The 26,955-nt window shown below is 41.2% G+C and overlaps 1 protein-coding gene across 2 annotated transcripts in view; it reads left to right on the plus strand.

Moving 5' to 3' along the window:
- The window catches only part of LOC120063333 (phosphatidylinositol 4-phosphate 5-kinase type-1 beta-like), a 92,968-nt gene that overhangs the window by 25,567 nt on the left and 40,446 nt on the right, over positions 1-26,955 (plus strand). The window contains exons 1-2 of one of the 2 annotated variants that reach the window (XM_039013657.1): positions 9,458-9,900; positions 24,651-24,751. The gene's annotated coding sequence lies outside the window, so the exon portion shown is untranslated. Of the gene's footprint in view, positions 1-9,457; positions 9,901-24,650; positions 24,752-26,955 lie in introns of those variants that run through there. The other variant, XM_039013656.1, reaches the window with a different exon arrangement.

Genomic DNA, 26,955 nt, shown 5'->3' on the forward strand with positions numbered 1-26,955 from the left:
GTAACTTTACCTGCTCATTGTTCAATGCTCCACTTATGTAGAGTTGTGTGGGACACTGGGGCGGTGTAGGTAGTGTAGAGATGTGTGGGACACTGGGGCGGTGTAGGTAGTGTAGAGATGTGTGGGACACTGGGGCGGTGTAGGTAGTGTAGAGATGTGTGGGACACTGGGGCGGTGTAGGTAGTGTAGAGATGTGTGGGACACTGGGGTGGTGTAGGTAGTGTAGAGTTGTGTGGGACACTGGGGCGGTGTAGGTAGTGTAGAGTTGTGTGGGACACTGGGGCGGTGTAGGTAGTGTAGAGATGTGTGGGACACTGGGGCGGTGTAGGTAGTGTAGAGATGTGTGGGACACTGGGGCGGTGTAGGTAGTGTAGAGATGTGTGGGACACTGGGGCGGTGTAGGTAGTGTAGAGATGTGTGGGACACTGGGGTGGTGTAGGTAGTGTAGAGATGTGTGGCACACTGGGGCGGTGTAGGTAGTGTAGAGATGTGTGGGACACTGGGGCGGTGTAGGTAGTGTAGAGATGGATGCAGTAGATTTTTGCAGTTCAGGTTTGTGATTTCTCCTTTCTCTCTCTTGCTCTCTTTCAAGCTGTTTTGACTGGATGAGCTGTGTTGTGGTGTCTTGCGTGATCTCTAGGGATTAACACTGGTAACCGGGATCCTGGGACTGTCCCAAGATAACTTCACATTTCCCGAAAAAATGTAATGACAAGACACGGGAAATGACAAAATTGTCGTCTGATATCACACTAATGCAATTCCACAAAATACACATGTGCAGCAGCAGATTGGCAAAAAATCGAATTGCACATTATCCAAACAGGTTGTCGCATGGAAGCCTTTAACCTACCGTATTTACTTCCCACAAAGTCGCCATAAATAAAAAGCACACGCACCGTTTTGATTGGGACAGCGCCATCCCGCTGCTTTGAGACAACCGTGGGGGACTCGTCTGGATAAATCAATCAATGTCAGATATTTTTTTCCACCTTATCTCCGTTTGGTATTTGGTAACTATTAGGCTGGGGAAATGTTAGCTAAATTGAGGTGAGTGCTAATGATCATCTTTATTCTAGTTTGCTCAAATATTAGCTGATCAGAACATTTTGCTAACATGTTATACAAGTGGATTTTACTCTTCAGCCTGTCCTACTCCCGACCAAAAGCCTGTGACTTGTCTGATAATACGTCATTGTGATTTTGTTTAACTGAGTCTATGTATGTATATGTGGTTAATTGATCTTCGGCTGGACAAGTGGAAGTGGTAGCTCATTTATTAGTTTGCTCATCTATCACTGAGCAGAAATATTTAGCATGCAATAATGTAGCCTTAATCAACAGTATTATTTATTTATTGACTCACAATGTAGCCTTATATAGCTTTATATAGAGCCTAGGCTATTTTCCTATCGTCCCAATCCCACTGAAACCCCAAATCCTGACTCCTGTCTCGCATGAAAATGCTTAACTTTATACTGTAATCCATAGTTTGCATTAGCAAAGCACGTCTCGCCTATATGTATGTCAAAATACCGCTATAACATTTCCCCCGCTTATCTGCGCTGTCTCGTATTGCTGCCCATATGAGAGCTTTGGTGAAGAATGTGTGATCAACAAATGGTATGAGAGTAGATATGGATTTTTTTTAAACAGAGTTGGTCCTGGTTAAAATACCTTGATATTTAAACAATTTCCTCTCATCATCTCTCCGTTATCTTTTACTGCCTCCCAAACCCGGATCCGGGAGCACCCCCCCCCCCCCCCCCCCACACTGATTAGCATAGCTAGCATAGCTTCACAAGTAAATAGTAGCATCTAAATATCATTAAATCACAAGTCCAAGACACCAGATGAAAGATACAGATCTTGTGAATAAACCCATCATTTCTGTTTTTTAAAATGTTTTACAGGGAAGACACAATATGTAAATCTATTAGCTAACCACGTTAGCAAAATACACCACTTTTCTAACTCCATCAGTTTCTTACTCCATCACTAGCTATCACCAATTCGGCCAAATAAAGATATTGATAGCCACTAACCAAGAAAAAACCTCATCAGATGACAGTCTGATAACATATTTATGGTATAGGATAGGTTTTGTTAGAAAAATGTGCATATTTCAGGTAGAAATCACAGTTTACAATTGCACCCACCATCACAACTCGACTAGAATTACTACAGAGAGCAACGTGTATGACCAATTTACTCATCATAAAACAGTTCATAAAAATAGACAAAGCATAGCAATGGAAAGACACAGATCTTGTGATTTCAGACAATATTTCAGATTTTCTAAGCGTTTTACAGCGAAAACACAATAAATCGATAAGTTAGCATACCACATGTGCAAACGTCACCCCAGCATGAATTCAAGCCAAAGGGAGCGATATCGTTATCATCGCCAAAAGATATAAATTTTTTCACTAACCTTTTCAGAATTCTTCCGATGACACTCCTGTAACATCATATTACAACATACATATATTGTTTGTTCGAAAATGTGCATATTTAGCCATAAAAAACCGTGGTTATACAATGAAAATAGTAGCAAATCAAGCCTCAAAATGTCGAACGCCATCTTTCAGAGTGATCTAGTTTAATCGAAAGCTAATCATATACTTGACTAAAAAATACAGGGTTGACAGGAATCGAAAGACAAATTAGTTCTTAATGCAATCGCTGATTTACATTTCTAAAATTATCCTTACTGTGCAATACAGGGTTCGCCAAGCGAAGCTATACCAAACAAAATGGCGGAATATGCGTTTAAAATATTTCGACAGAACAACGATTTATCATATTAAATATTTCTTACTATGAGGTGATTTTCCATCAGATTCTTGGGCAATGTATCCTTTCTTGGGTCTAATCTTCTTTTGGTCGAAAGATGTCCTCTGTCCGTCGAAATGCCCACTAACGTTCGACCGGGACCCCGAAACGTGCCCGGCGCTTCAAAGAGCATCACATAGAAATGCCTCAAAATCGCACTAAACGGATATAAATTGCTATAAAACGGTTTAAATTAACTACGTTATGATGTTTCTAACTCCTATATCGAATTAAATTACAGACGGATACATTTCACGTTGATAACCGAGCCTTTGAAAATGGCATCCTGAGGTCCTCTTCTGCGTAATGGTCAGAGTCGAAAGGGGGGCTACCCTCACTCCTTGGCCTTTTATAACCTCTGAGAGCTACGCAGAAAGCCCATTCCACTTCTCATTGGTTACTGACATCCAGGGGAAGGCGGGTGCAGTTCATGTCGTTCCATAGGATACACACAGACCTTAAAAACTGATCTGAAACCAGAGCTTCGCTCTCAGACCTTCGCACTATCTGTCATGGATTTCGCTGTAGAAAGAGTTCTGGGTCACCCACAGACATAATTCCAACGGTTTATGAAACTAGAGAGTGTTTTCTATCCAATAGAATTAATAATATGCATATTGTACGAGCAAGAATTGAGCACGAGGCAGTTTAATTTGGAGACGACAAAATGCTAATTCGAAACAGCACCCCCTGTAGTCGCAAGAAGATTTATTCATGAGCTGATTTGCGATCTGTATAATCATAAACTATATTTTGCCAAGTAGGATATATTCTGTCATTCGTAGGAGTTTATCTTGCAAGATTTGCAACTTTGGTAATTTAAATTTTGTTTCAACGTTTGTGTGATTCGACAACTCTATAGTTTACACTGGGTGCGTACTGAGTGCGATGTGTCGACATAGCCCAGGGCTACTGCTGAAATGCGCAGAATTAATTGAGGAACATGATAACTCTCAGAATTTATGAACGGCCTGTGAAGAAACAATGTCATTGCCGATTAAAGTTACTCCATCATTACTAAATATCAGTTTCACTTGCTGTGAAATCTTTAAATAGGGGCGCCGGCAATGTGGCGCAGCGACACTCTTATTTTGGGAGAACCCTGGCATAATGACCATATCTTGGTTATAAACGATTTAATTGGCCACTTCAGATTTTTGCAGTAGGTATTGAAATTTGGTAGATTTCCTTTTTCCTTCATCGTGAAAATACGAATCCCTAGTGGTCTCTATGAGTGATGATAGTGATGTACTGTAGTTACTCAGAAGGATGAAGTCAGGACAGAGCTGCGGTGGTGCTGCATTCTGTTTGGCAAAGCATCATGGTCTGTGATGAGCTGGTGTTTAATGGATTGAACTCCATCTCCTTACAAAGAAAACGGACGTATACGATTTGTTTCGGGGTTTAGACAACATATCTGGAAGATACCTAAAGTGATATTTTATAAAGCCAATATAAACAAACTGGAGGTAATTGTATCTATTCTTTATTTTACCATGGCAGTTCCAGCAATATTTGAATCTCTTTCAATCTCAGGTGTGTCCTAGCCAAGAAAGGCAGCAATTGCTGCAATTGAGTATCTTAATACGTAGATCCCTGGAGCTAAGCTGCCTCTTCATGTTGCCCACTCACTTTGTCCGTGCCAGAAATCTTCTGGGCTTGTTTAACATCCCTCAGTCTGGGTTGTGAAGGCTTAATGTCAAGGAAGCCTGGCAGTCTTCAGCTCTCTACGTTGCTGCCACACTATTGATTAGCCCTTATGTCTTCTATCTGCTGCAGTAATCCAATAGTGTCTGTGGGGACTGAGGATAAACAGAGCTAGCCGCTCTCTCTCTCTTTCTCTCTCTCTGCTGAGCTGCTCTGTAGTATCCCTCCATGGAGATATCTAGTGGAGATAATGTGTTGGTTCAAGGTTGTTTTAAATGAAATGAAAAGGAGGGTCTATTTAAAATAAAAGGAGGGTCTATTTAAAATAAAAGGAGGGTCTATTTAAATGAAAAGGATGGTCTCTGGGTCTAGCCTGTGTAACCGATGTGAAATGGCTAGCTAGTTAGCGGTGGTGCGCGCTAATAGCATTTCAATCGGTGACGTCACTCGCTTTGAGACCTTGAAGTAGTGTTTCCCCTTGCTCTGCAAGGGCCGCGGCTTTTGTGGAGCGATGGGTAACGATGCTTCGTGGGTGACTGTTGTTGATGTGTGCAGAGGGTCCCTGGTTCGCGCCCGGGTCGGGGCGAGGGGACGGATTAAAGTTATACTGTTACACCTGGTAGAAGATCTGTCGTGCTCGTTGTCCTGTCAAGAGAATTGGGAAGTAACGGGTTACAGTTACTGGTTTTTACATGTAATAATCTTGGATTACATGTAATCTGTTACTCCCTAACCCTGTTACGTTACCAGCTAAAATATTGTAATCAAATTACACGTACTTTTGGTTATTACTTCCAGGATTACTTTTCAGAATGTATGTTTGCAGTGGTGTAAAGTACTTAAGTAAAAATACTTTAAAGTACTACTTAAGTAGTTTTTTGGGTTATCTGTACTTTACTATTTATATTTTGACAACTTTTACTTTTACTTCACTACATTCCTAAAGAAAATATAGTACTTTTTACTCCATACATTTTCCCTGACAACCCAAAGTACTTACCTTTTGAATGCTTAGCAGAACAAGACAATTGTGAAATTCACGCACTTATCAAGAGAACTCGTGGTCATCCCTACTGCCTATGCTCTGGCTGACTCGCGAAACAAAAATGCATCTTTTGTAAATAATGTCTATCCGTACATTTTAAAAACAAGAACATGGTGCCGTCTGCTTTGCTTAATATAAGGAATTTGAAATGATTCATACTTATATTTTAGCAATTAAATTTACTTTTGATACTTAAGTATACACTGCTCAAAAAATAAAGGGAACACTTAAACAACACAATGTAACTCCAAGTCAATCACACTTCTGTGAAATCAAACTGTCCACTTAGGAAGCAACACTGATTGACAATAAATTTCACATGCTGTTGTGCAAATGGAATAGAAAACAGGTGGAAATTATAGGCAATTAGCAAGACACCCCCAATAAAGGAGTGGTTCTGCAGGTGGTGACCACAGACCACTTCTCAGTTCCTATGCTTCCTGGCTGATGTTTTGGTCACTTTTGAATGCTGGCGGTGCTTTCACTCTAGTGGTAGCATGATACGGAGTCTACAACCCACACAAGTGGCTCAGGTAGTGCAGCTCATCCAGGATGGCACATCAATGCGAGCTGTGGCAAGAAGGTTTGCTGTGTCTGTCAGCGTAGTGTCCAGAGCATGGAGGCGCTACCAGGCGACAGGCCAGTACATCAGGAGACGTGGAGGAGGCCGTAGGAGGGCAACAACCCAGCAGCGGGACCGCTACCTCCGCCTTTGTGCAAGGAGGAGCAGGAGGAGCACTTCCAGAGCCCTGCAAAATGACCTCCAGCAGGCCACAAATGTGCATGTGTCTGCTCAAACGGTCAGAAACAGACTCCATGAGGGTGGTATGAGGGCCCGACGTCCACAGGTGGGGGTTGTGCTTACAGCCCAACACCGTGCAGGACGTTTGGCATTTGCCAGAGAACACCAAGATTGGCAAATTCGCCACTGGCGCCCTGTGCTCTTCACAGATGAAAGCAGGTTCACACTGAGCACATGTGACAGACATGACAGAGTCTGGAGACGCCGTGGAGAACGTTCTGCTGCCTGCAACATCCTCCAGCATGACCGGTTTGGCGGTGGGTCAGTCATGGTGTGGGGTGGCACTTCTTTGGGGGGCCGCACAGCCCTCCATGTGCTCGCCAGAGGTAGCCTGACTGCCATTAGGTACCGAGATGAGATCCTCAGACCCCTTGTGAGACCATATGATGGTGCGGTTGGCCCTGGGTTCCTCCTAATGCAAGACAATGCTAGACCTCATGTGGCTGGAGTGTGTTAGCAGTTCCTGCAAGAGGAAGGCATTGATGCTATGGACTGGCCCGCCCGTTCCCCAGACCTGAATCCAATTGAGCACATCTGGGACATCATGTCTCGCTCCATCCACCAACGCCACGTTGCACCACAGACTGTCCAGGAGTTGGCGGATGCTTTAGTCCAGGTCTGGGAGGAGATCCCTCAGGAGACCATCCGCCACCTCATCAGGAGCATGCCCAGGCGTTGTAGGGAGGTCATACAGGCACGTGGAGGCCACACACACTACCGAGCCTCATTTTGACTTGTTTTAAGGACATTACATCAAAGTTGGATCAGCCTGTAGTGTGGTTTTCCACTTTAATTTTGAGTGTGACTCCAAATCCAGACCTCCATGGGTTGATAAATTTGATTTCCATTGATAATTTTTGTGTGATTTTGTTGTCAGCACATTTAACTATGTAAAGAAAAAAGTATTTAATAAGAATATTTCATTCATTCAGATCTAGGATGTGTTATTTTAGTGTTCCCTTTATTTTTTTGAGCAGTGTATTTAAAACCAAATACTTTTAGACTTTTACTCAAGTAGTATTTTGCTGGGTGACTTTCACTTTTACTTGAGTAACTTTCGATTAACGTATCTAAACTTATACTCAAGTATGACAATTGGATACTTTTTCCACCACTGTATGTTTGTAAAAAAAATTTTTTGACAGCTTTCTGTTTTCTCAATGACAGTCAAATCAGCATTGAAAAAAGGTGCAAGTTTCTCCTGAGCAAGTTTGACCACAAGTCAGTGACCACTATGATGACACACCAAATACATTTGATGGATCGCGGGAAAAGTGCAGCAATAGGCTTTTATAGGCTACAGGCCAAGCTATGTCTTCCAATGGTGTGACTGTGGCCGACGTCCAAAGATTATTCAACTTGAATAAAAGCTTGGAGGTAAGGATGACAGTAGTAGTGTAGTCTACGGTGATACGGATATCACTTATTATTGATATCTACATAGCGCACTGATGTGATTCACACTGCTGCTCTCTCATTTAGCTTGTTGCGCCTTATGCATTGTGGTTGGCTGTTCACAAATGTACTGTATATGTGTGTTTTAACCCAATAATGGTTGAATTGAAGAAGTTTAAGCTGCCTATCAAGCATTGTTTTTGTGACCAGGCGACAGCCAGTGAAAAATGTGCCCTTGCAACAGCGGCATAGTGCCGATCCAGGGCCTCATTAATGCAGGGGCTTGCAGTGCTGAAGCTTGCAGTGCTGTGGGCATGGGCCCCGGGGCCCATGCCCACAGGGGGCTCTTGAGGCAGAGAAAAATGGAAGTGTGTGTGTGTATATACAGTATCAGTACCAGAAGTTAAGACACAATTACTAATTCCAGTTTTTTTTTTTTTTTTTTGTACTATTTTCTACATTGTAGAATAATAGTGAAGACATCAAAAAAAGTGTTGTATAGCAGGTCAACAAATGGCATGTGGCAGGTTAGTCTTATGTAGTACTTGTTATGTTTGTTCCTTGTATTATGACAAACCGGGGCTAAGGTTTAACTACTTTTAATGAACATATACTTCAGCTAGAAAACTCATTGTTTAGCCATGCAAGGCATTCTTCAACCACCTGCCCCGCCCACATAGCCTGCTGGGTAACATAGTCTAAATTATTAACACATAACAACACAGTACTAGTTGTAGTAGAGTTTTGTTATGTACCCATCAGTGACATTCCCTGTTGGTGTGATCATTTTCATCATTGATCACGTGACAAGCAGTAGAAACTTATTGACTTCATGATTAGAGATTACAGATTGTCTCCCAGGCTCTGCTATTCAATATTATGTTCTACCGTTACTATGCAAACATTTTAACAATTTTAAACCAATGAGCCAAGAGCACATCATTGAGAGCAGCTCAGCTTTCAGCAGTAAACCCAGTGGATGACGTGTGAGTGGATCTCTCTGTTCCTCCTGTCAGTATTACTAGTTGTATTAGGAGGATCATGTACCACAGCAACATGAAATTATTATTATTATTAAAAGCTCTGAATAAGGCCGTGAGGCTTACTCAAGAGCAGTGATACTATCAAGAGCAGTGATACTATTAAGAGCAGTGATACTATCAAGAGCAGTGATACTATCAAGAGCAGTGATACTATCTAGAGCAGTGATACTAGCGAGAGCAGTGATACTATCAAGAGCAGTGATACTATCAAGAGCAGTGATACTATCTAGAGCAGTGATACTAGCTAGAGCAGTGTGCAGGTTTCTTCTTTTTTTCTCAGGATTATTATTATTACCTCGATTCTTTCATGTTTCAAGGTAAACCCCAAACTGTGTGTGTGCGCGTATGTGTGTGTACTACTGTGCTGTACTACTGAGAAAAGAGACAGACATGATTCTTAGTCAATAACGCGTCTGTTCAATTACACAATCATGTGGTTTTAGTTTAGTCTTTGACCTCTGTATATACAGTAGTTCCAGGAAGGGATTCTATAAATGAACTGAATTACTTTTGTAACTAGCCTTTATGAACTTCGTAGGCCTAGATGGTACCTTTTAATGTTGAGTATTACCCGGTTTGATTTGATTAAGCATTGTTAACCTTTTAACGCGTGAGTTCCAAATTTCTCTAACGGACGCCCCAGCGTGAGTTTTTTTTTTTTTTTTAATGCGTGTGATGTCAGTGCACTCACTGTTCCATAATGTGATTGTTACGCAACATGATAGTTAACCCGCGAGGCGCTCAAACCAAGGAATGCTACCTGCTAATTATCTATAGGCTATGTTTCAACTTGTCAATTTCAAATGATTTTCTAACATGTCGTTTTCTAACAACAGTTTTAATTGAGGTGTGTTCCATGTCCTCATTAATTCACGTAGTATTAGCCCATTTCACTGTTAAGGACAATTTATGTTTAAGACTTTACTGAGCCGGACAAACGTCTCTCTTCGAGGCGACCCCAAGCACTTTCCCAGTGTTTCCCCAGATCAAGTATGCAGACATTTGCATCTCCACTCAGAAAAGAACTTGCACAAAACTTTCCCCCTGGCACATTTTCCAGCTGGCGCCCGCTTTGCCTTCATTGCTGTTTTCCTTACTGATAAAACTTTGGACATGTGTGCGTTACTATCAAAGTAAGTGCCTTATTACAATATCATTATAGTTTCTGTATATCGTGGTGTTGTTTCTACTGTTACACGCCGTTATGTATGTATGGAGCATAATGTATTTACCTTTTCAAGTACTGGTGACATCATGCATTCTGATTCTTGCATAGATTGCATTCATGTTGTCATGTAAATGTCTGTCAGACCAAATATGTTATAACAAAACGAGTTAAAGGGATGGTTCACTCGACTGACTTAGATTGTAACTATCATTACTCATGGTTGCCAGCTCAGACCCCCCTTTCCAGGGGTTTTATTTTTTATTCTCCCGTGTTTGCCCCAATTTATTGATAAATCCCCCATCATAGTAATATTTCCTGCATCATACCTTCCCGCATTACTACCTCCCACAAACCCCCTAAAATGGTTTCTTCCAAATCTGGCAACCCTGTTTAGTGTTTGCGCTACTGTTAGGCTAGGCAGTAGGCTTGTACTAGGGGTAATGATCTGTGTGATTTGCTTTGTGATTTGTCAAAAACTGTAAACGACTTGTCAGAAGTCAGGTGCCAATCTAAGTTAATATTTTTCGGGCAATGGGCACAGCCGACTTTGTTTGCGTTTTATAGTGAATGGCGTTCTGGGATTAGGGAGTTTTCGCTTGTCAAACAAAAACAAACATGGCTGCTATCATAAAGAATTTAGCTGCGTCTCAGCTAAGCTAACAGCATCTCTTTTATCCGTTGTGCTCACTAGAGATGTGGTGCATTGTAGACAAGTCTAGCTGTTAGCTCGCTAACTTGTTTTGTTTTTCTGTCACCGCAACCTGTTATTTAGACTGGTTTATGGAATGAGTTTGGCTGTGGATGTGTTCCGTATGATGCTTAGATGAATTTCGCATTTATCTTTTACAATAAAAGGTGAAATTGAGGAATAAAGTTGTGATTACCTTTTTATTTCCCATCAGTACAAAACATTTTAGATCCTTTTCAGACAACAATGCTGTTTAGACGTGTTTGTTGCTTCATACGCTCTGTTGCTATTGTTCCAATCACATATTTGCGATGGTATGCTGCAGGGAGTACTCAACAATAATCACAAATATGTGATCATACACGTCAAAGGGTTAAGGGTTGAATGCATTCTCTGGCTAGTCTCTGTTCTCACAGCTTGGGGACCTGACTGTTTCTGCATTGAACAACTTTACAACGTTGCATTGTGAAACTGTTAGGCCAGAAAATGCCAATTTGGCTGCAGCAGGAGCAGCCTGAGCCTGGCACCTGGGCTAATGTAAGTAGGGGGGAGGAAGGGGTATGACACAAGAGCATCCCAAATGGCACCATACAGTGGCTTGCGAAAGTATTCACCCCCTTTGACATTTGTCCTATTTTGTTGTCTTACAACCTGGAATTAAAATTTACACAACATGCCTCCACTTTGAAGATGCTAAATATGTTTTTATTGTGAAACAAACAAGAAATAAGACAAAAAAACAGAACTTGAGCGTGCATAACTATTCACCCCCGCAAAGTCAATACTTTGTAGAGCCACCTTTTGCAGTAATTACAGCTGCAAGTCTCTTGGGGTATGTCTCTATAAGCTTGGCACATCTAGCCACTGGGATTTTTGCCCATTCTTCAAGGCAAAACTGCTCCAGCTCCTTCAAGTTGGATGGGTTCTGCTGGTATAGAGCAATCTTTAAGTCATACCACAGTTTCTCAATTGGATTGAGGTCTGGGCTTTGACTAGGCCATTCCAAGACATTTAAATGTTTCCCCTCAAACCACTCGAGTGTTGCTTTAGCAGTATGCTTAGGGTTATTGCCCTGCTGGAAGGTTAACCTCCGTCCCAGTCTCAAATCTCTGGAAGACTGAAACAGGTTTCCCTCAAGAATTTCCCTGTATTTAGCGCCATCCATTATTCCTTCAATTCTGACCAGTTTCCCTGTCCCTGCCGATGGAAAAACATCCCCACAGCATGATGCTGCCACCACTTTGCTTCACTGTGGGGATGGTGTTCTCGGGGTGATGAGGGGTTGGGTTTGCGCCAGACATAGCGTTTTCCTTGATGACCAAAAAGCTCAATTTTAGTCTCATCTGACCAGAGTACCTCATCTGACCAGATCATGTGACACTTAGATTGCACACAGGTGGACTTCTTTTAACTAATTATGTGACTTCTGAAGGTAATTGGTTGCGCCAGATATTATTTAGGGGCTTCAAAGCAAAGGGGGTGAATACATATGCATACACCACTTTTCAATTTTTAATTTTTTTAATTTTTGGAAACAAGCTATTTTTTTTCATTTTACTTCACCAATTTGGACTATTTTGTGTATGTCCATTACATGACATAAAAAAATCTATTTAAATTACAGGTTGTAATGCAACAAAATAGGAAAAACGCCAAGGAGGATGAATACTTTTGCAAGGCACTGTATTCCCTTCATAGTGCACTACTTTTGACCAGAGCGCTAATGGTCCTTGTCAAAAGTAGTGCACTACAGTTGAAGTCGGAAGTTTACATACACTTAGGTTGGAGTCATTAAAACTCGTTTTTCAACCACTCCATAAATTTCTTGTTAACAAACTAGAGTATTGGCAACTCGGTTAGGACATCTACTTTGTGCATGACACAAGTAATTTTTCCAACAATTGTTTGCATACAGTGAAATAATCTGTATCACAATTCCAGTGGGTCAGAAGTTTACATATACTTGACTGTGCCTTTAAACAGCTTGGAAAATTCCAGAAAATTATGTCATGGCTTTAGAAGCTTCTGATAGGCTAATTGACATCATTTGAGTCAATTGGAGGTGTACCTGTGGATGTATTTCAAGGCCTACCTTTCAAACTCAGTGCCTCTTTGCTTGACATCATGGGAAAATCAAAAGAAATCAGCCAAGACTTCAGAAAAAAAATTGTAGGCTTCCACAAGTCTGGTTCATCCTTGGGAGCAATTTCCAAACGCCTGAAGGTACAACGTTCATCTGTACAAACAATAGTACGCAAGTATAAACACCCTGGGACCACGCAGCCGCAGCGTTCTGTCTCCTAGAGATGAATGTACTTTGCTGCGAAAAGTGCAAATCAATCCCAGCGTCACGCCCTGACCTTAGAGATCCTTATTATTCTCTATGTTTGGTTAGGTCAGGGTGTGACTCGGGTGGGAAATTCTATGTTTTCTGTTTCTTTGTTTTTGGCCGAGTGTGGTTCCCAATCAGAGGCAGCTGTCTATCGTTGTCTCTGATTGGGGATCATACTTAGGCAGTCCTTTTTCCCACCATTAGGTTGTGGGATCTTGTTTTCTGTTTAGTTACTGTTGCCTGACAGAACTGTGCGTTTTCGATTTTGTTATTTTGTTTGAGTGTTTTTTAAATTAAAATCATGAACACTTTCCACGCTGCGCCTTGGTCTACACTTTCTACCACCAACGAGAGCCGTTACACCCAGAACAACAGCAAAGAACCTTGTGAAGATGCTGGAGGAAACATGTACAAAGTATCTATATCCACAGTAAAACGAGTCCTATATCGACATAACCGGAAAGGCCACTCAGCAAGGAAGAAGCCACTGCTCCACAACCGCCATAAAAAAGCCAGACTACGGTTTGCAACTGCACATGGGGACAAAGATCATACTTCTTGGAGAAATGTCCTCTGGTCTGATGAAACAAAAATAGAACTGTTTGGCCATAACGACCATCGTTATGTTTGGAGGAAAAAGGGGGAGGCTTGCAGGCCCGAAGAACACCATCCCAACCGTGAAGCACGGGGGTGGCAGCATCATGTTGTAGGGGTGCTTTGCTGCAGGAGGGACTGGTGGACTTCACAAAATAGATGGCATCATGAGGCAGGAAAATTATGTGGATATATTGAAGCAACATCTCAAGACATCAGTCAGGAAGTTAAAGCTTGGTCACAAATGGGTCTTCCAAATTGACAATGACCCCAAGCATTCTTCCAAAGTTGTGGCAAAATGGCTTAAGGACAACAAAGTCAAGGTATTGGAGTGGCCATCACAAAGCCCTGACCTCAATGTGCGAGCAAGGAGGCCTACAAACCTGACTCAGTTACACCAGCTCTGTCAGGAGGAATGAGCCAACATTCACCCAACTTATTGTGGGAAGCTTGTGGATGGCTACCCTAAATGTTTGACACAAGTTAAACAATGTAAAGGCAATGCTACCAAATACTAATTGAGTGTATGTACACTTCTGACCCACTGGGAATGTGAAATAAAAGAATAAAATAAATAAAAGCTGAAATGAATAATTCTCTCTCTTATTCTGACATTTCACATTCTTAAAATAAAGTGGTGACCCTAACTGACCTATGACAGGGAATTTTTACTATGATTAAATGTCAGGAATTGTGAAAACCTGAGTTTAAATGTATTTGGCGAAGGTGTATGTGAACTTCCGACTTCAACTGTATATAGGGAATAGGGTTCCATTTGGGATACAGCCCTGGTGTTAGATCTGCACTCGGCTCTCTGTTTGCTCTCAGGGAGTTGAAGTTTCAGCCTACAGGAGGAGAGAGAGATTGAGGGAATAGAGTGGAGGGGATGGGCAAATAAACTCCTGGAGCTATGGAGACCGTGAGAGCACAGCCACACCTCAGTGTGTCTAACATAATCTCACACACACTCACTCACTCACTCACATTTACACAGCAAGACTCACTGTGTCAAACCTCCAGTGCATGAGACCTGCCGGCCGTATCCAAACACATCTCAGTCAGTTCAGCATGTGTCTCTGTGTGTGAAGCTATAGAGCTGTGTGAAGCTGTACAGTTGTGTGAAGCTTGCTAAGAAACGTTTTAGCTGAAAAGGTTCTCACGAGTTCTGCAGACAAACACTTACTCTGAACATTGGCACATGTATCTGAGGTGTGTTTGTTTGTGTGCATGTGCGTGCATGTGAATTCCCTGCTTGAGTGTTGTGTGAAATGGAGATAGTGTGTCTTCATGTCTTATTACACAGAGGATCTACAATGCCATGCAGACTGAGGGGGGCTTCAGTTTGTCTCATCCCACACCACTCACAGGGCAGAACCAACTTTAGATTTCACTAATGATGTAGCTAGTCTCCTGAGCTGTGCGTTGACTCCCTTCCCCTCGTTCTCTCATTTTTTATCTTTCTATCTGTGTTTCTCTCGTGTGCACTTATATGGACACACACACACAAACACACATTGGAGAAGGATACTTTACGCAGCAGATCTGTTCCATTTGATTCTTGTTGGCCCTTGTAGACTAGGGATTATTTTATTGAGTCTTTACAGTAAAGGACTGAGTCTGTACTTCAATATTGATTCAGCTCCTTTTACCTGTTTTGATTCTAATCCAAACCCCAGCAGCCCATCCCATTCCCCCTGCTACACTAGCTAGTTCAGGAATAGTGTCAGGGCCTCGCCTCAGGAAGTTCCCATCACTTTTGTCCACAGCATTTTCCAAGTGTTCTGGCAACGTTCTTATTAAGTTCATGTACCACATACAGTGTCCTTAAGAGAGATCAGATCCATGTGCTTGTACGCTGTACTATATATGGCTATGCGTTGAATGTGTTAGTGAGCTTCAACAGCTGTTGTACTGTAGCACCAGAGGATGAGATGAGTGTTCTGTTTGAAAAAGGGCCATCCATCCATCTCTCTTTGTTTAGCTGGGAACAACAGCTCTGCAGCTGTGGGCCTCTCATGGATTGTTCTGGAAAAGTTCTGATAGAGGGAGCAATGGCTGGCTGGGTAGGTCACAGGTCATGTGGCTTAGAGACAGAGAGGGGGGGATAGAGGGATAGGGAGAGGGGTTAGAGTGAGAGAGAGGGGGATAGAGGGAGATATGTGGGGATAGGGGGGTAGAGAGAGGAGGAGGGGGTAGAGAGAGCGAGAGTAGGAGTGAGGTAGAGTGGGAGTGAGGCACCGTCAGCGTCCCCTTCCCTATGACAGACAGACTGACTGGCTAATTAACATTCCTCATGTTCAGTATCCATACAGACAGACCCAGCACCAGAAAACATGACTTATTATGATTATCCAGGTTAGCTCAGGTCTGAGTGGCCAACAGACTGTACAGCAGCAATAATAATAATGTTAGACAATACACAGTTGTGATTTCTTGACTAGGATCCTGGAGAAATGATTGTGTGGCTGTGAATTCTGTTCTTTATACATGTTATGCAATATCGGTGACTATATGTAATATACATGATATTTTCATTTGCAATTTGCATTTGAATAAACATGTTATGACTCAATGTTGCCCCTGAAGGCGAACAGCCAATGGTCTCACACACACACACACCACAGAGAGAACACTCACACACAGAGCGAGAGACAGTCTTTCCTTACCTGGCCTACAGCACAGACATCAGCCCCAAGTCAAATAGTATTTACCCTGTATGCTGCTGCTGTGTTGCTATAACAACGGGAGAGCTGGTGTACAGATACGGCTTCAGTCTGGAGATAAACACAGAGTGTCTCTCTGCTACATTCCGCACTTAATGTCAGCCAGTGTTTTGTTCAGGTGCAGACCGACACACAACCAGGGTTGCAAAGCTATCGGTAATTTACCAAAGTTACCGGAATCTTCAGTAATATTGGTAATTAACAGAAAATCTATGCCAATCTATTGTAACTTTGGTAATTTATACAAAATGTATTCATATATAGTATTCCTTTTTATATCTGTCCATATTGTCTATGAATTTCTAGTAGATGGTTCAAGAGAAAATAGCCTAATTAGTGAAAAAAGCTTTGAATGAAATATGGCATTATTTTCAGTTAACTCTGCAACTCTTCCAACTATTGACTCTTCCAACTAAACTGCCACCAGTTTGACGCCAAAACATGGACAACAAATTCATATTGACAGTCAAATAAATAAATGTTTATAAAAATAAATAAAAGCTATTTCATGCTGAAACCCTCATATTTAACACCAATGGTATTCACTAAGTTGATGGTTTATATTTAGGGCAGTGGAGGGTCCTCAGAATAAGAAGGGGAGGACCATCCTCCTCAGTGAATTTAATAAAAATGTAAATTAGTGAAGGTTATTATTTTTAGATAAAACTATACTATAATATATTCACTTCACCAAATAATTTATTAAAACACTTTTGCGATGGTCTACAGTAGCCTCAGCAGCACTCTGTAGGGTAGCCCCATGGTGTAGCTTTTGTCCTCCCCTGGGTACATTGACTTTAATACAAAACCTATGAGGCTCATGGTTCTCAGCCCTTCCATATATTTACACAATAATTATGACAACTTCCGGAGAACGTCCTCCAACCTATCAGAGATCTTGCAGCATGAACTGACATGTTGTCCACCCAATCAAGATCAGAGAATGAATCTAGTACTGAAAGCATAAGCTACAACTAGCTAGCACTGCAGTGCATACAATGTGGTGAGTAGTTGACTCAAAGAGAGAGAAAGATGATAGTTGAACAGTTTTGAACAAATTAATTGCTTCCAAAATGAAGGGGAAGAGAGCTATATTTGGTTGTATTTTAGATGATTTTTTTTAAACTTTCACTTAGCTAGCAAATGCAGCTAGCTAGTTTCGCTTACTCAAACACCCTGCTCAAACAGAAAGGAATGCTATGTTAGCTAGCTGGCTATGGCTATCCAACACTGGAACTCTTCCAAGTCAAGGTAAGCTTTGGTTTTGATAATTTATTGATTTATTGATTTATTGAAAAGTTAGGTTTTTTTTGCCTGGTATTTACAACGAGCAAACAAGCAAATCATGCTGTTTTTATGTGGTGGCTATGAAAGTGAACTGTTTGCGTGTGGTCAGGGGTGTATTCATTTTGCCTATTTGTATTTATTATGGATACACCCACTCTTCCTGGGGTCCAGCAAAATTAAGGCAGTTTATACAATTTTAAAAACATTACAATACATTCACAGATTTCACAACACACTGTATGCCCTCAGGCCCCTACTCCACCACTACCAAATATCTACAGTACTAAATCCATGTGTATGTGTAGTGCGTATGTTATTGTGTGTATATGCATGTGTCTGTGCCAATGTTTGTGTTGCTTCACAGTCCCCGCTGTTCCCTAAGGTGTTTTTTACTGCTTGTGTCAGTTACTTGATGTGGAATAGAGTTCCATGTAGTCATGGCTCCATGTAGTAATGTGTGCCTCCCATAGTCTGTTCTGGACTTGGACTGTGAAGAGACCTCTTGTGGCATGTCTTGTGGGGTATGCATGGGTGTCCGAGCTGTGTGCCAGTAGTTTAGAATGACAGCTCGGTGCATTCAACATGCCAATACCTCTCATAAATAAAAGTAGTGATGAAGTCAATCTCTCCTCCACTTTCAGCCAGGAGAGATTGACATGCATATTATTAAAAAACGTTTCTTAAAAGGAACGTAACGGGGATAAACATACCTGAGTTTGTCCATACATACCTACATTTGCAGCTGTTTAACTAATGATTACACCCTAGATCAGCTAGATGCAGGCAAGAGTGTGCAAGGCGGTATTGAATGTGTCACTGCCTGTCACCTCGATTGTTCAAAATTCTCTCGACCTGTGCACCTATGTTGTAAACTTTCATTCGTAGTAGCCTAAACCTATCAGTGTTACATTGCGCTGGGTGAATGGAATTTGATTGACAGTCATTCAATATGCTGTAATAGAAATAAGGCCATGCTCATAAAAAAATTATCAGCACCGACCGCCAGTGATTTAGGATAATGTTTTACAGCTTTGTCATTCTATTATTGTATTTAATTGTTTAATATATTTTACATGTGATAAGGCCACACAGAGGGCCAGAGATAATTACTAACACCTGTGATAATCTGAAGTACTCAAAAGGGCCATTCGATATCTTGTGATATATTACATAAAATCCTTGAAGAATACCATCATTCTGGCAGTTTACTGGTAAACATTGAACGTTTCAAGTAATATACCCTCCTTTTGCAACCCTACACACAACAACCCTATCTATGACATCACTAACTGTTTATTTTGTTCAGTGTATATTGTTATGATGTTCTCAGTACAGTTGAAGTCGGAGGTTTACATACACCTTAGCCAAATACATTTAAAATCAGTTCTTCCCAATTCCTGACATTTAATCCGAGTAAGAATTCCCTGTCTTAGGTCAGTTAGGATCACCACTTTATTTTAAGAATGTGAAATGTCAGAATAATAGTAGAGAGAATTATTTATTTCAGCTTTTAGTTCATTCATCACATTCCCAGTGGGTCAGATGTTTACATACACTCAATTAGTATTTGGTAGCATTGCCTTTAAATTGTTTAACTTGGGTCAAACGTTTCGGGTAGCCATCCACAAGCTTCCCACAATAAGTTGGGTGAATTTTGGCCCATTCCTCCTGACAGAGCTGGTGTAGGTTTGTAGGCCTCCTTGCTCACACACGCTTTTTCAGTTCTGCTCACACATTTTCTATGGGATTGAGGTCAGGGCTTTGTGATGGCCACTCCAATACCTTGACTTTGTTGTCCGTAAGCCATTTTGCCACAACTTTGGAAGAATGCTTGGGGTCATTGTCCATTGGGAATACCCATTTGCGACCAAGCTTTAACTTCCTGTCTTGAGATGTTGCCTCAATATATCCACATAATTTTCCTACCTCATGATGCCATCTATTTTGAAGTGCACCAGTCCCTCCTGCAGCAAAGCACCCCCACAACATGATGCTGCCACCCCCGTGCTTCACGGTTGGGATGGTGTTCTATGGCTTGCAAGCCTCCCCCTTTTTCCTCCAAACATAATGATGGTCATTATGGCCAAACAGTTCTATTTTTGTGTCATCAGACCAGAGGACATTTCTCCAAAAAGTACGATCTTTGTCCCCATGTGCAGTTCCTTTCTGAGCGGCCTTTCAGGTTATGTCGATACAGGACTCGTTTTACTGTGGATATAGATACTTTTGTACCTGTTTCCTCCAGCATCTTCACAAGGTCCTTTGCTATTGTTCTGGGATTCATTTGCACTTTTCGCACCAAAGTACGTTCATCTCTAGGAGACAGAACGTGTCTCCTTCCTGAGCGGTATGACGGCTGCGTGGTCCCATGGTGTTTATACTTGCGTACTATTGTTTGTACAGATGAACGTGGTACCTTCAGGCATTTGGAAATTGCTTTGTGGATTTGTGGAGGTCTACAATTTTTTTTCTGAGGTCTTGGCTGATTTCTTTTGATTTTCCCATGATGTCAAGCAAAGAGGCACTGAGTTTGAAGGTAGGCCTTGAAATACATCCACAGGTACACCTCCAATTGACTCAAATGATGTCAATTAAACAATCAGAAGCTTCTAAAGCTGTTAAACGGCACCGTCAACTTAGTGTATGTAAACTTCTGACCCACTGGAATTGTGATACAGTGAAATAATCTGCCTGTAAACAATTGTTTGAAACATTTTACTTGTGTCATGCACAAAGTAGATGTCCTAACCGACTTGACAAAACCATAGTTTGTTAACAAGACATTTGTGGAGTGGTTGAAAAACAAGTTTTAATGACTCCAACCTAAGTGTATGTAAACTTCCGACTTCATCTGTACAGTCGTGGCCAAAAGTTTTGAGAATGACACAAATATGAATCTTCAAGTCTGCTGCCTCAGTTTGTATGATTGCAATTTGCATGTACTCCAGAATGTTATGAAGAGTGATCAGATGAATTGCAACTAATTGCAAAGTCCCTCTATGCCATGGAAATGAACTGAATCCCCCAAAAACATTTCCACTGCATTTCAGCCCTGCCACAAAAGGACCAGCTGACATCATGTCAGTGATTCTCCCGTTAACACAGGTGTGAGTGTTGACGAGGACAAGGCTGGAGATCACTCTGTCATGCTGATTGAGTTCGAATAACAGACTGGAAGCTTCAAAAGGAGGGTGGTGCTTGGAATCATTGTTCTTCCTCTGTCAACCATGGTTACCTGCAAGGAAACACGTGCCCGTCATCATTGCTTTGCAAAAAAAGGGATTCACAGGCAAGGATATTGCTGCCAGTAAGATTGCACCTAAATCAACCATTTATCGGATCATCAAGAACTTCAAGGAGAGCGGTTCAAGTGTTGTGAAGAAGGCTTCAGGGTGCCCAAGAAAGTCCAGCAAGCGCCAGGACCATTTCCTAAAGTTGATTCAGCTGCGGGATCGGGGCACCACCAGTACAGAGCTTGCTCAGGAATGGCAGCAGGCAGATGTGAGTGCATCTGCACGCACAGTGAGGCGAAGACTTTTGGAGGATTGCCTGGTGTCAGAGGGCAGCAAAGATGCCACTTCTCTCCAGGAAAAACATCAGGGACAGACTGATATTCTGCAAAAGGTATTGGGATTGGACTGCTGAGGACTGGGTTAAAGTCATTTTCTCTGAATCCCCTTTCCGATTGTTTGGGGCAACCGGAAAAAAGCTTGTCCAGAGAAGACAAGGTGAGCGCTACCATCAGTCCTGTGTCATGCCAACAGTAAAGCATCCTGAGACCATTCATGTGTGGGGTTGCTTCTCAGCCAAGGGAGTGGGCTCACTCACAATTTGACCTCAGAACACAGCCATGAATAAAGAATGGTACCAACACATCCTCCAAGAGCAACTTCTCCCAATCATCCAGGAACAGTTTGGTGACGAACAATGCCTTTTCCAGCATGATGGAGCACCTTGCCATAAGGCAAAAGGGATAACTAAGTGGCTCGGGGAGCAAAACATTGATATTTTGGGTCCATGGCCAGGAAACTCCCCAGACCTTAATTCCATTGAGAATTTGTGGTCAATCCTCAAGAGGCGGGTGGACAAACAAAACCCCACAAATTATGACAAACTCCAAGCATTGATTATGCAAGAATGGGCTGCCATCAGTCAGGATGTGGCCCAGAAGTTAATTGACAGCATGCCAGCGTGGATTGCAGAGGTCTTGAAAAAGAAGGGTCAACACTGCAAATATTGACTCTCTGCATCAACTTTATATAATTGTCAATAAAAGCCTTTGACACTTATGAAAAGCTTGTAATTATACTTCAGTATTCCATAGTAACATCTGACAAAAATATCTGAAGACACTGAGGGAGCAGACTTTGTGAAAATTAATATTTGTGTCATTCTCAAAACTTTTGGCCATGACTGTATGTATGCATGGATAAGTCTAGCCTGGTTAAACCAGACTGAATGTTGTGCTCATCATAAAACAACAGCTTATTCCACAGTCAATGAGAATACAGTATTTATTTGGGAAGGGCGTGAGTACGCGTTTAAAGGTTTGTATTCGATTACTAATAATAAGTTTTTGAAATCCACATATGCAAAAAAAAAAGATTGTCACCAAATCTTTATTAATATTGTACATTTCTTGTTGGGGGGGTTACAGGCACAATACACACATTGATGCAATCTCACATCGACCCACTTTAAAAAGTACACAAGTACAAAGCATTTATCACCATGATCATACCACAGAGCCAGAAAGTAACAATAAATGTAGTATGGAGGGAAAAAAATAAGTGTGTCTCTAACGAAATCTCTGATGTATTGAGAGATTCAAGGAGCTATCATCGTTCAGTAACATAGTCATGTCCCAAAAGTATTTAACTGCAGGGCACTCCCACATCATATGAAGGAACAGTTGGGAGTTGGGGCCAATTGTATTATGAAAAGTTTCTTTAGTGTTAAATACAGTCTGAGAACAAATGTAAAATGTATAAATTGATGGTTTGGATTACGGGATGCCAATGTCATATTTTTCCATATTCTGTTCCAGTTAAAGCGTCGTTCAGATTCACTTAGATCTGTGTATCATATTTTTTTTATTGGCTAGCTCAGTGCCTTAGACCACTGCGCCACTCGGGAGGCCTATCGCAAGGCATTATTGTGAAATATTGGAGTATGGGCATGGGAGGGATTGAGATACATTGTCTAGATAAAGTAAGATATCATTGGCATATAACGAGATGACGTGACATATTAAATTGAAAGACTATTTAGCAGGTAAAATGCTCTGAAAAAATGTCAAACACTTCAATCTTTTTATTGTTGGGATTATGTCAAGTGCAGCAAAAATATGTTAAGTTTTGTTTTCAGTTGTATATCAGAACAACCAGTAATTGGAAAAACCAATAGCATACCTCATACTTTCTTGCCTTTAGCCCCGTTTCACACTAACTTGTGAATACTCAACATTATTTTCATGAGAGTACTCGAACACACTTTCTTTCAAAATCCCATCCCTAGTATATCTTTCCTATAGTTGTTTTAAGGCTGATACACTTCCTCACAGATATCTACTAGCAGGGGTTGGAATTGAAATTATCTTTCGTTCTGAACAGAACCACCATTTCTTTTTCCGTTCCACTGTTCTGACCAGCAAAATAAAGTTCTGAACCGGTTCGAACCCTAAAAAAGTACTGGTTTATATTGTACCTTTCTGTTCTTTTTTAACTTGTGAAATCAACCATTTTTTACATTTAGCTCATTAAATTACTTCAGCAATCAGTGCGTATAGAGCAGGTAAGGTAGTTGTTTACATGCGTGATGGACAGACAAGTGTAGCCTATGATGCAATACGACTGAAATTTTGCGGGTGGGGGAGAGAGCGAGAGAGGGTTGAGGAGGAGGCTTAAAGTGCTGGACATATTGTTATGACATGCATTATCTGAATTAGGTCCACAGAATTATACCTAGGGGGAGCGGATTCTATGATTTGAACTTTGAATGTTCTTTTGGCTAGCAAGCTCGCAACGTCAGTACAGTAGCCTATGCTTTGGAGGGAGAGGGGCAGGTATTCTAAACACACACCGGCAAAGATTTTCATCTGGGACGCAGGCAGCCACTGGAATACATTTCTGAGTGACAGAGTCAGGGCTTTGCATAGGTGCTTTGTTGCATTTTTGTGTGGGACTCGAAAAAATGTCTCTAACTTAAAATAAACGTATTAACCAGTTCCCATGCTTTTAAAATAAAGTATGGAACACAAATAGAGTATGGATAGAGTATGGAACACAACATTTTGAACAGAAATACAATGGTTCATTGGATCAGTCTAAAAGTTTGCACATACACTGCTGCCATCTAGTGGCCAAAATCGCAATTGCGCCTGGGCTGGAATAATATATTATGGCCTTTTTCTTGCATTTCAAAGATGATGGTACAAAAAAAACGCATGTTTTTTTTCTTTGTATAATTTTTTTCCAGATCTAATGTGTTATTTTCCTACATTCCTTTCAAATGGTATCAAGAATATGCATATCCTTGTTTCAGGTCCTGAGCTACAGGCAGTTAGATTTGGGTATGTCATTTTAGGTAAAAATTTGAAAAAAAAGAGTGGGTCCTTAAGAGGTTTTAAACTGAATGGTGAATAAGAGCTTCTTTGTGCTGCAGGTCTGACTGTGTGTTGGCCCTGCCTGGGGCGCTATTAGTCCTCATACAGTACACTCTGAGGGTCTGCAGTCTGTCTCTGTGCTTTACGAGGAGTCATTTATCCAGCACAGTTAGTGCAGCAGGCATGGCTGCTCACACCCGTTCTCTACCCCCACAGCAGAGCTCCTCTTTGTGGGACAAGAGGGGAGGTGTGAGTGATGTTATGGAGGTTTGACTGATGTTATGACTGCAGCATCATATCTTGTTATGGCTGTGTGTGGAGGGTGATTTGTGGAGTGACTGACAGCAGGGAGACCATTGTTTCTCTGCTCCTGAACAACAGCAGGGAGCCAAATATTGAAGTGGAGGGCATTCTTCTACTGTTCTTTCACTCTGTAATGATAGTAATGTAATGGATTATTTTCTCTATGTCCTCTTTCCTCTTCCAGGGGGTCTCTGTGGATTGAAATACCTCCATGACTCCGGGCCTGATGACTAAGAGATGTGGTCGTGATCATTATTCCACTGGCAGAGCTTTTCACTAAGCAAGGTGGGCTCATTATACCTACTTCACACTGACACTCCTATCTGCAGGGTCCTATTGATCAACATCACGTCCAGATACTGTAGATACTCTGTGTTAGCTTTACATCTTCATATTAAGTTAACCTCTTAAGAGTTAAGCTTTAAGGAGCAATTCAGCATGACTGAATGTCTAGTCTAGATTTTCACTAAGTCAAATTCCTTTATTGTGTTAGAGGTTTTATGATGCTCGTATCTAAGATTGTTCTATACATCAGTTGGGGTCACTATAAACTTCGATATGAGGTCCTAAACCTAGCATGAAAGTGCACCCTTGTAGCGGTGTGGGCTAATACAGTCAAAATGTTTGGGTAAGTTGAGCAAATTGAAGTGTTTTCTTGCCAGGCATAATGCAAAGCGTTATCGCTGGGATATGAAGTATCAACCGGGCATGGCCTATGTTAAAAAAGTACAAAGTGTTTGTTAGGTCTTAAGCCTGTGTTAAAATATGATTCAAATGATTAAAAGACAAAAAACTGAATTGTGTTTGGGAAATAAAGATAGACATGGTTTTAAAAAGGTAGTGGAAATATTTAATTCAGTACAGAATTTTGTTTGTAGGCGGCTTAACTTACCCTGTCCCACGACTCAACTTACCCCATACCTGACTGGCCTGCACAGAGCCCTGACCTCAACCCCATCGTACACCTTTGGGATGAATTGGAACGCCGACTGTGAGTCAGGCCTAATCGCCCAACATCCGTGCCCAACCTCACTAATGCTCTTGTGGCTGAATGGAAGCAAGTCCCCGCAGCAATGTTCAAAAAACTAGTGGAAAGCCTTCCCAAAAGAGTGGAGGCTGTTATAGCAGCAAAGGGGGGACCAACTTCATATTAATGTCCATGATTTTGGAATGAGATGTTCGACGAGCATGTAGTGTAACTCATCCAAATGGCTTTGACTTCTCAAAAACAGTATAAAGCTAACACAATATGATGCTCCGTCACCTTATTAATTTAGCCATTTACTTAGATAAATTGCAAGTTAAACTTAGAGGTCACGTTAACGCAGAATTCCTGCAGGAAAAAAAGATCAAATGCATAATAAAACCTTGCTGCGTTTTGTAAACTCAGATCTAAAATGCTAATTATTGTCATTTCTGCTCAGCATCAAACTAATTTTGTGCTTCAGTTGCACTTCTCCACTCAGATGAGAATTCAGGAATGGACATTCTATCATGTATCAGCAGACAGAGTTCTGGCTGTAGCTCCTTTTTCTGGTACTTTTCTCAGTGTGGCCAGTAAATTGCAAGATTACCGTTACACAAAACATTAGAAAATGAAGCTAGCTACATTCTTTTTATGATAAACATTGGAAATATGATGGCCATGGATCGTTTTTGGAAAAAAGACCGTGCTTTTTAATCGTAAACTCATTTTCTTGTGTGGCTGCCAGCCAAATAGCGTTCCACTTATGTTGTCATCTGATAACAATGAAGTTCTTTTCTGCCGAAATGTGTTGCACTAATATATTTTATGTGAAGAAAAACTATAGTTGCATGTCCCTGATCACTGTATTTAAGCAAAAAAATACTTGACTTTCAATATAAAACACGACCCCTGTCAATACACAGCTGTAATCACCTTCTCCCTCTTTCTCCAGTTATGTCATTTACAAACACGTGACTGTTCTGGGGAACTACAGTACGCTTCATAATGTAAAATTATGTGACGGGGGAAATGAAGAACGTGATCTGCTTCATATTATGTATTGCACAAGTTGACTGCAGGTACAGTTGAAGTCGAAAGTTTACGTACACTTAGTTTGGAGTCATGAAAACTTGTTTTTCAACCACCACAAATTTCTTGTTAACAAACTATAGTTTTGGCAAGTTGGTTAGGACATCTACTTTGTGCATGACACAAGTAATTTTTCCAACAATTGTTTACAAACAGATTATTTCACTTATAATTCACTGTATCACAATTCCAGTGGGTCAGAAGTTTACATACACTAAGTTGACTGTGCCTTTTAAACAGCTTGGAAAATTCCAGAAAATGATGTCATGGCTTTAGAAGCTTCTGATAGGCTATGACATCATTTGAGTCAATTGGAGGTGTACCTGTGGATGTATTTCAAAGCCTACCTTCAAACTCGGCACATCTTTATTTGACATCATGAGAAAATCAAAATAAATCAGCCAAGACCTCAGAAAAGAATTGTAGACCTCCA

This window comes from Salvelinus namaycush, chromosome 18 (genome assembly GCF_016432855.1).
Source record: "Salvelinus namaycush isolate Seneca chromosome 18, SaNama_1.0, whole genome shotgun sequence".
NCBI classification, from domain to species: Eukaryota; Metazoa; Chordata; class Actinopteri; order Salmoniformes; family Salmonidae; genus Salvelinus; species Salvelinus namaycush.